This window comes from Amblyomma maculatum, chromosome 11 (genome assembly GCF_055883805.1).
Source record: "Amblyomma maculatum isolate TAMU_Amacu chromosome 11, ASM5588380v1, whole genome shotgun sequence".
NCBI lineage: Eukaryota > Metazoa > Arthropoda > Arachnida > Ixodida > Ixodidae > Amblyomma > Amblyomma maculatum.
In genome coordinates this window covers 52,043,104-52,051,501 of record NC_139354.1, presented here as the reverse complement: position 1 = coordinate 52,051,501, position 8,398 = coordinate 52,043,104, and positions in this window count along the sequence as shown.

Sequence of the window (8,398 nt, the reverse complement as noted above, 5' to 3'; positions counted from 1 at the left end):
ATAAGTAATGCTTTCCAAAGTATTATATTCGAGGCATTAATCTGCAAACCTGAGTAGCATACCATATTTAGCTAAAATAAGTAATGAAACTGCTTGCTGTGAAGTTGTATAAAGACAGAAAAGTTATATTTTTTTGCATCAATATTGGCATGGGAAGTGTCATGAAGTGAATTGTATCTTCCCTTACTTTATTTTCACTGTATTTGCGGCAAGCTTATTTGAAGACATCAGCCAAACAACCTTGTTTTTGTAGGCGCTTTATGAATTGCTCTCCGTGGTGGCATCTAGGATAATTAAGGTGTTTGAGGAGTAGAGGCACTAAATATTTTAGCGGTGGCTTTTTCTTATAATGCATGTTAAGTTTTATACTTTTACAATCACATTATACCAATGCATTAATTGATTTTGATCTCTCATTGTATGTTGCTGTTTGTTTCCACAAATTAAAGGTGGCTTTGACGCCAAAGGCTATTGTAGAGGACGTGAAACTAAGTGCGTTGCAACTGCTGCTTCATATTTAAACGTTATTTCGTTCTTAAATGTATATAGTCTGGCAGAATAATGCGTTCTGACTAGGTAGTTACAAATCACTGTATATATTTCAATTTAATAATGATTCCCGTGATGTATCCAGAACATTGACGTCACGGCCCAAGTTTGATAGCGAGAACAGGAAGCAAGTGAGCGTGATAGAAATAAGTCTATAAGTGATAACGAATAGATTGTAGGCAAACACATCGTTAGATTTCGAGTATAATAATGCATTAGGCGTTTTTGCAAAGGAAAATGCTCGAAAACAACGTTCAGTTTCTATACAAATGATAAATTATTGCGGTGACCCTAAATCTCTCTCTGCTTTTCAAGAAAAAACGCGATATCGTTATTTGCTTCTGCGTGTGGATCCTTTTGCAGATTATTGCTTTCATGTAAGCACCTTCCTTGACGTTGAATGACCGGAGCATTTGTTTGCGCCTCTTTTTTTCTCGCACGTATTCATTTACATGCTATCGACTGGAGTGAAACCGCGACCAACATAGATATCTAAAGCCCAGGTTTAACCAAACCATTCATAATAGCCTGCAAACCCTAGGAGTAGCATGTCAAATTCCACGCCCAGGAGTCATGGAGCGTTCCATATCCATCCATCTCGCTCAACCTAGATGAGAAGCGGATTTGCCATCCTTGCCATATCTTCTGGTCGAGGGAGCACATTTGGCAAGGGACAGCACTACACGCCGACCAGTCAGTACACGGTAATGCCACCTCCCAATAGCCGCCGTCAACTACCACCTGCCAAGTACCACCTACCGAAGTCACGTCCGTCCTTTCTCTCCCGTATTGCAGACAACGACGGATTTCCGTTAGAACGCTTCAATGCCACCACGTTAAAGCTCCTTTGCAGATTGAATTCTCTCTAATGTTTAAGTATCTTGCGTATTTCAGGCAATCCGGTCATATTCTGCTTTATTTAGTGCAATACTTTCTATATATTCAAAAACGAAAGAAGAACACGTAAATATTTAAAGCATTTTCACTTAAATTTCCGGCTTATGGTGTGGTAATCGGTATGAAGCCGTTAAAATGGCTTACCGAGAGAAAATATTTTTGTAACTTAATATCAACACGACAATAAAATATTTTGAGTCGTTGTAGACTTTATGGTCGCTTCTGGTTTGCAGGATGCGAGCTCTGGGTGAACGAAAAGTATCTGAAAAACGGGACTACGCCCGCATGCTGCTTTTTCTTGTTTGATCTCCTCTGCGCCGACAAAGGCAACTACAATATCTATAACAAGCAATGCTATGCCGAACAAGAACGTGAAACCGAACTGTGTCCTACAACGAAGCAATAAATCTTTTATATTTAGTGATGGGTGGTTTTGCTTCAGCATGATTATCATGCGTTCCTTGATATATGCGGGGAATCTTATTCTTGCAGAGACCTCGGTACTCCTCCTAGAGTTGCTGAAATTTACTCTAGCACATTTTGAAAATATTGTTCCAAGGATTTTATAAAATACATCAATGAACGTTTTGAAAAAACGACGCGAATAGTAATCTGTGTAATGCTGGGAATAATAAAAATTTCCTTGATCATTGAAAATCTCCACTGGTGAAAAGCGTAAGCCGAAGCTTGCATTATTGCCCTGCGGGATGTTTCACCGGGATTCCGCTAGTGGCAGATATGGCACCTTTTCTATCCCGAAAGCCAATCATATAGCGCTGCTGAACTTCCATGTGTTCAAATTCTTGGTGGCTGTGTTCGACAAAAGGCGCGTGATGTAACGTGTGCAGCAGCAAAGCTCGGGCTTTTACATTTCTCCACTGCAGATTCTGTAGTGCTTCCAGAACCTATAGTGCTGCAGCCCACACGCACTGTGCGTTCTGGATGCATGGCCCCCTGATTACCACAGCACAATAACATTTATTATTGAGACACGCCAAACACAACCCTGTCAATACACCCTGTTGCTGCACGATATCCTGTGAATAACTTAGGTAAACCATCTCTATTTTTGTCATATAATCATAGTACTGGTAAGTGCACACATCCCTCTGTTGAAGTGCATGTGTTCGCTGTTGATAGACTATTCTTTTGCCTCGTTAAAAGTGCTCGCGATGAAAATTTGTTCAATGTGTCTGTGGGAAATAATCACAGTTATTGTAGTCAGTGCGGAATGAGCTATAATATTGGAAAGCCGGTTTACATCCACTTTGTATTACGAAAGCCTCCCCCCCCCCTCCTATAGTTTCCACGTATGCCATCAATAAAACCGAAACAAAAATTGTGAGCAAGCTGCAGTACCTCGACGTCGGAATTGCAAACAATCTAAACTGTAGTGAACATGCAAAATTTCTCTGTGGTTTGATAAAAAGTACTTGGCTTGCTAAAATGAGAACTTATGAATGCTGGCCATGATGTTATTCCTAAACCATCTAAACCTAGCATCCTTCCATTTGTGAATATGCACCCTTAATCTGGAATCCATGCCGATAGTACCTCAGCTGAAAATTAGTACGAGTGCAGAGTTGCGGACATTTTTTTGCGCTCACCAACTGCAAAAAACCTCAACAGGTTTTCTCGTTTAAGCTAAACCGCCTCAGCTCAGCATTATAGAAAAAAGTTTGACTAATGTTTTTCACATAATCCCTAAAGGCTTACTTTGGCGTTATGTGGTTGACTTAGTCTCTTAGATGCATTTTAAGCCTCAATCCTTGTATGTGCCTGCGAACTTTTTGAAGAATATCACCGCGTATTACCCATGTATATGTAGTTATGAACTACACAGCAAGAGTTGATATTCCTAAGTTTTGTTTCACCCTCAAAAATGTGTCGGAAGTGCATCAACAAAAAACATCGTGAAAATATTCGAAACGCGTGTTAAATAAGATTTATGCCTTCCTGTAGATATCTCAATTCCTAAGTTGTCTATAGCTACGGTGATCATTATATTGTCCGTGATGTGTATTTAAAAAAAAAAACTTCCTGTGGACTTCTACTTCTTTTGCTCATGCTCACCCAGTAATAGCTCGGAACGACTTGTAGTACTGTATAAAAATAAAAGCAACAAATAGACGGAGGTGAGACGAGGCTGTTGAAGTGGATGAAAGAAGTAAAAGGTACTAAACTTATATCGAGTATTTGCATTTGCCAACCAAAACAAATACTCTTAAATGGAGGCTCGAGAACAAGAAGACATGCTGCCTTATTTTTCAGAAGTCTCCTCACACACTTTCACGTTTATCAACCAAAACGTTCATGCCCGAACGTCAACGCCAGTGTACTTTCAGTAATCGCCAGTAATCCAGGCTCCAGGATATCTGGAGCTTCTGATTTGAAACCAGCTGCCTGCATATTCCGCGAGTCACCCGTTCATTTCAACCACAAATATTTTGGGCATCTAAGGTGTCGTTTTGTCTGATAAACAACGATACTTGGAATAGGTGGGGAATGCAGCTTAAGCGGCGGCAGCGACACAAGGCTTCGTCTAATTTGCGTTTCCGGCGGATTTATGACACTGCGTTGGTGGTCTGACGTTTAGAGCGCTCTGTATCTCTTTTTCGAGCGTTTGGAGTGCCCTGCAGAATATCTTTTTGTGGCGGGGTCGACAGGAGAACACGTTTTAAGCTATACCAGGCGAAAATTGGGGTTTTACATGGCAAGGAAATAATCATGCAAGCGGAAGCTCTCTTAAGCATGGTTATGCATGCTTATGGGACGATCAAGCTTAGCCTAGACAGTAAGGGTCACATGTAACAGGAAGTTTGAAATATAAATATGAACTAATAAAGTTCGGAGAAGATCACGAAGATAACGATAACGGCATCTATTAACCCAAGAATAAAGAAGATTAACTAGTATCCGTTGAGTTGGTAAGACGTGATTCTTCGAAAAGAGAAGACGATGAGGATGATGACAAGGATGACGAGTACCAACGCCACTAATATAAAAGCGCGAGGGATAACGTGGCACGGGGGGCGGGGGACGAGAATGGTGAAGCGTAGGTACCGGCGGTTCAGGGGTACCTCGGTTGTAAGAGAGCAAAGCCGGCTAGCGCTCCGGTGATGTTGAGTTCTACTGCGTTTCACCGTAGACGTCCTGTCTTAAGCCGGTTCTGGGGAGGCTGACGCATCCACCAGCTGTTGCCACCCATCCGGATGGTGCCCGAAACACCGAAATCGCTTGCTGCGCCTTTATGGGCACTTATACCGGGACATACCGGGACATCGTTCGGCGCATGAACGGCGCCGCAGCGACACCAGCTTGATCACACCAAACGCCACCTCGAAGCCTGATACCTGGATGCCACTGACAGGACCTATGCAAAGCTTCATCCGGAACAAACCATGAGCGCGAACTCCGAATGCGATTGGACTGTGTGTTCCCGACACGCTGCAGCAAGCTGCAGATGCGGTAGTGGAGGAGACGGAGAAAATTGGCTTGGAATGCTCATCTCAAAAATCGGAACTTTTAGTCATTAAACCAAAAAGATATACAAAAACATTAACACGAACATCAATATATACATGGATGGTTTCACTATCCCGAGAGTAGAAAAGTTACGCATACTGGGTATGTATGTAATGGGTATGTATAAGTAATCAAACATCTCGCCTTATTCGGAGGATGTCAAACGAAGAAAGAGCGATGAAAGAAAAAAAGACACTAAAACTTGTGCAAGCATTCGTTCTCAGCCGCATCATATATTCCACGCCCTACTTATTCTTACAGGCCAAGGAAAGAGAAGCGATCGATTCCATTATTCGGCAGTCCTTCAAAACAGCACTCGGTCTTCCCATCTGCACGGCTCCCGAGAAACTCATGCAACTGGGGATACATAACACACTAGAAGAAATGATCGAAGCACACCTGACGGCGTAGTACGAGCGGTTGACCGCAACATCGACCGGAAGACAGATATTGCAAAATACCGACATACATTACGAGGGCAGACACTCACAGGTAACGTCGATTCCCCGTCCAATACACAAAATGCTGGTAATCCCTCCGCTACCTAAGAACATGCACCCGGAGTTTCACCTGCAGCGTCGGGTAGCAAGAGCCCAATCATTAGAGAAATACTATTCTAGTCTACCAAATACAACATATGTGGACCAGCAGAATATCGGAATAAGAGAGCCTATGCCCTGGCACTTGTCGATCACAAGTACCGTCTACAAAATTCAGCGACGATAAACGAAGTACGAACGCCAGCGGAGGCAGAAGAGGCGGCTGTAGCTCTGGCGATTGTCACGACGGACTCCAAATACATATTTAGCGACTCAAAAACAGCCATTATAAATTTCGCAGAAGGTAGAATTCATCAACCAGCAGCCAAAATTTTGAAATTTTTTGATTACTCTAAAAACGCACGTTCGATCAAAATTTTGTGGGTCCCCGCACACGCGGGTCATCCTGGAAACGAGGCAGCGCACCAGTATGCCCGAGGATTCGTCGTAGGCCGGGAGGTGCGTTACCCCGAACTAAGATCGGCTCGCGAGAGAGACTCTACGTACAGAGGAATTACGCATTGGTATAAAAACAACAGACTGAAATATCCGGAGCCACACTATACACTCAGCAAATCACAACAAACACTACTTAGAAAACTTCAAACAAGTACGTGCTTTAAAAGGCCACTGTCCAGGAAAGGCCCTTTTAAGCAAAGGAGCCCAGTCTTTCTATCAGGTACCGGAGATAGTCTGTGCAAAATGCTACAGTGACAAGCGCGCCGCAAAGCATCGAAAATACAATTCAAAGCTCTCTCATGCTCTCCTCTGGGAAACCAGCTTCCCCGTTCCCTGCGCTGGCCCGACGGGCCACAGCAATGACGTACGTACCGGGAACGATGTCCATTGGTCCGTCTCGCTGACTGACGGGAGAAGGATGGGTGTCTACCGCTCGCAGCGCGCTTTTCCCTCGCCACGACCAGACAATCCAGCGGCGCGCGCTCCCTCGACCGTTTTTTTTTTTCGCGCTCGCGGAGAGCCACGCCCCACCTCCCGCCAAACGCGGAGGAGGAAGGGGAATTTGTATTCCGGAGGCTAGACGACCTCGGGCAGGAGAGTGAAAACCCTTTGCGAGGGAACGGAAGGAGAGAGGCATGATAGAATCGGGTGATTGCGGTGGCTGTAACTGCGTTATTAGTTACTCTTTTCAAAAACATTTTGCGGCCTTGCGTTCTAGGGGCGATGTCTCACAGTCACCGGGGAAGAAAATATTTTTGACCGGAAGGTGGACAGTGGTCCTTTAATCCGTATAAGCTAGCACAATGGTATCCAGGCGAATACAGCCCCTCATGTTCACTTTGCGGTGACCAGAGGGCAGATATCGAACACATCGTGTTTAAATGTGAAAGCATGCATCCGCCGGAGGGACTGCAGATTACCAATTCGGAACAGTGGGAGGCCGCATTGCTTAGCTCTGATCCAAGCCGGCAACACGCAATCACGGCTTAGGCCAAGGAGGTCGTCGAGCGCCATCGAGCGATGACCACCCCTGGGGCGGCTTGAGGAGAAGCGAACTCCCACGAAGAAAGAACTTTCCAAATTCTCCTCAATAAAGTTTCCTCCTCCTCCTCCTCCTCCTCCTCCTCCTCCTCCTCCTCCTCCTCCTCCGGGTAGTGTCCATTGGTAGCATGTGTGTATTTTCTTAGTTTTGCGCGTTAGTTGTGTCGCGTAGTGTGTAAAAAATGTGTGCCTGTGTGGATACACCTGACGCCTAGTCCATTCTTACGGCCTGAGCGTTTTTGTGGGGATCCGTAACAAATTAACTGGCGAGCCTGCTAAGAGTCATTTCATTGTTTCTTATTGTTTTGTCTAGGATCTTTTCGATCGTTCGATGGAAGAAAGTATGGTTCTGGCAAAAATGTTAGAACTGGCTCTCAAGCTAGCTCTAAGCGAGGAAGAGGCGATGCGTCCCTATGACGAGGAGACAAAAAGGTAGACAGTAATGGACGCAAGCACGAGCAGACGCTCGCGTGGCAGAAGAGCAGGAGAAAGGAAGACTAGGACGAGATGGGTTTCTTTTGTAGAATGAGGTGCATATCGCGTGTTGATATGAGATCACGGACAATGATCAGCGTTATTTAGTCGGTGCCGAATGTTATAGACCAGTCAGAATGTGTCGACGAAAGTTGATGGCTGCTTTCGAAGATAAAAGAGATAATTTGGTCGCATATCTGCAGCGATTAGAGCGGAGAGATTTGAGACAAGGCTGGGCGCGCAGTGAATGGGCCACGGTGTTGAGCATGTGCTTAGTCGGGGAGGCACTGCATGTGTTTGAGAGGATGCCTACTGCGGATTCCATGAATAAAGAAGAGTCATGAATGCACTCCTTCAAAGGTTCAGCGTTACGGCAGATGGTTTTTGCGACAAATTTCGCACCAAGCAGTTTTCCTACAGGTTGACCAACTATTTCACAGCTGGCCTGATATATCAAACACAGAAAAGAATTTTGATGGAGTAAGTGACAAGCTGGCGAATGCAATTTTTAGTATCAAACACAGAAAAGAGTTATGAAGGAGTACGTAGCAAGTTGGCGAAATCATTGTTTGGTATGTTGCAGTCCAATGCTAACGCTGTTCCTGAACGTTGTTTTCATTGGAAGAGTTTTCCGACACTGCAGACAAAGTTCTCGAGGCTCAAGGGCTGAGAAAGATGACTAAGGCAAAGGAGGAAACTGAAACGGTCCAAGAGAGAGATGTGGCAAAACCAAGAGTCTGTGACTGTGCATCTAAGGCAGCAGTAAGATGGTTCCTCTGTGGCAAAGTGGGACACCGTGTAGTTGACTGCAACAAGAGTAGCGTTGCCAAAACGACGCAGGTTGTTTGTCAAGGTTGTAAGAGGAGAGAACATACTGTGGATGAATGCCGATATAGAACGCAGGACCGAGCTGC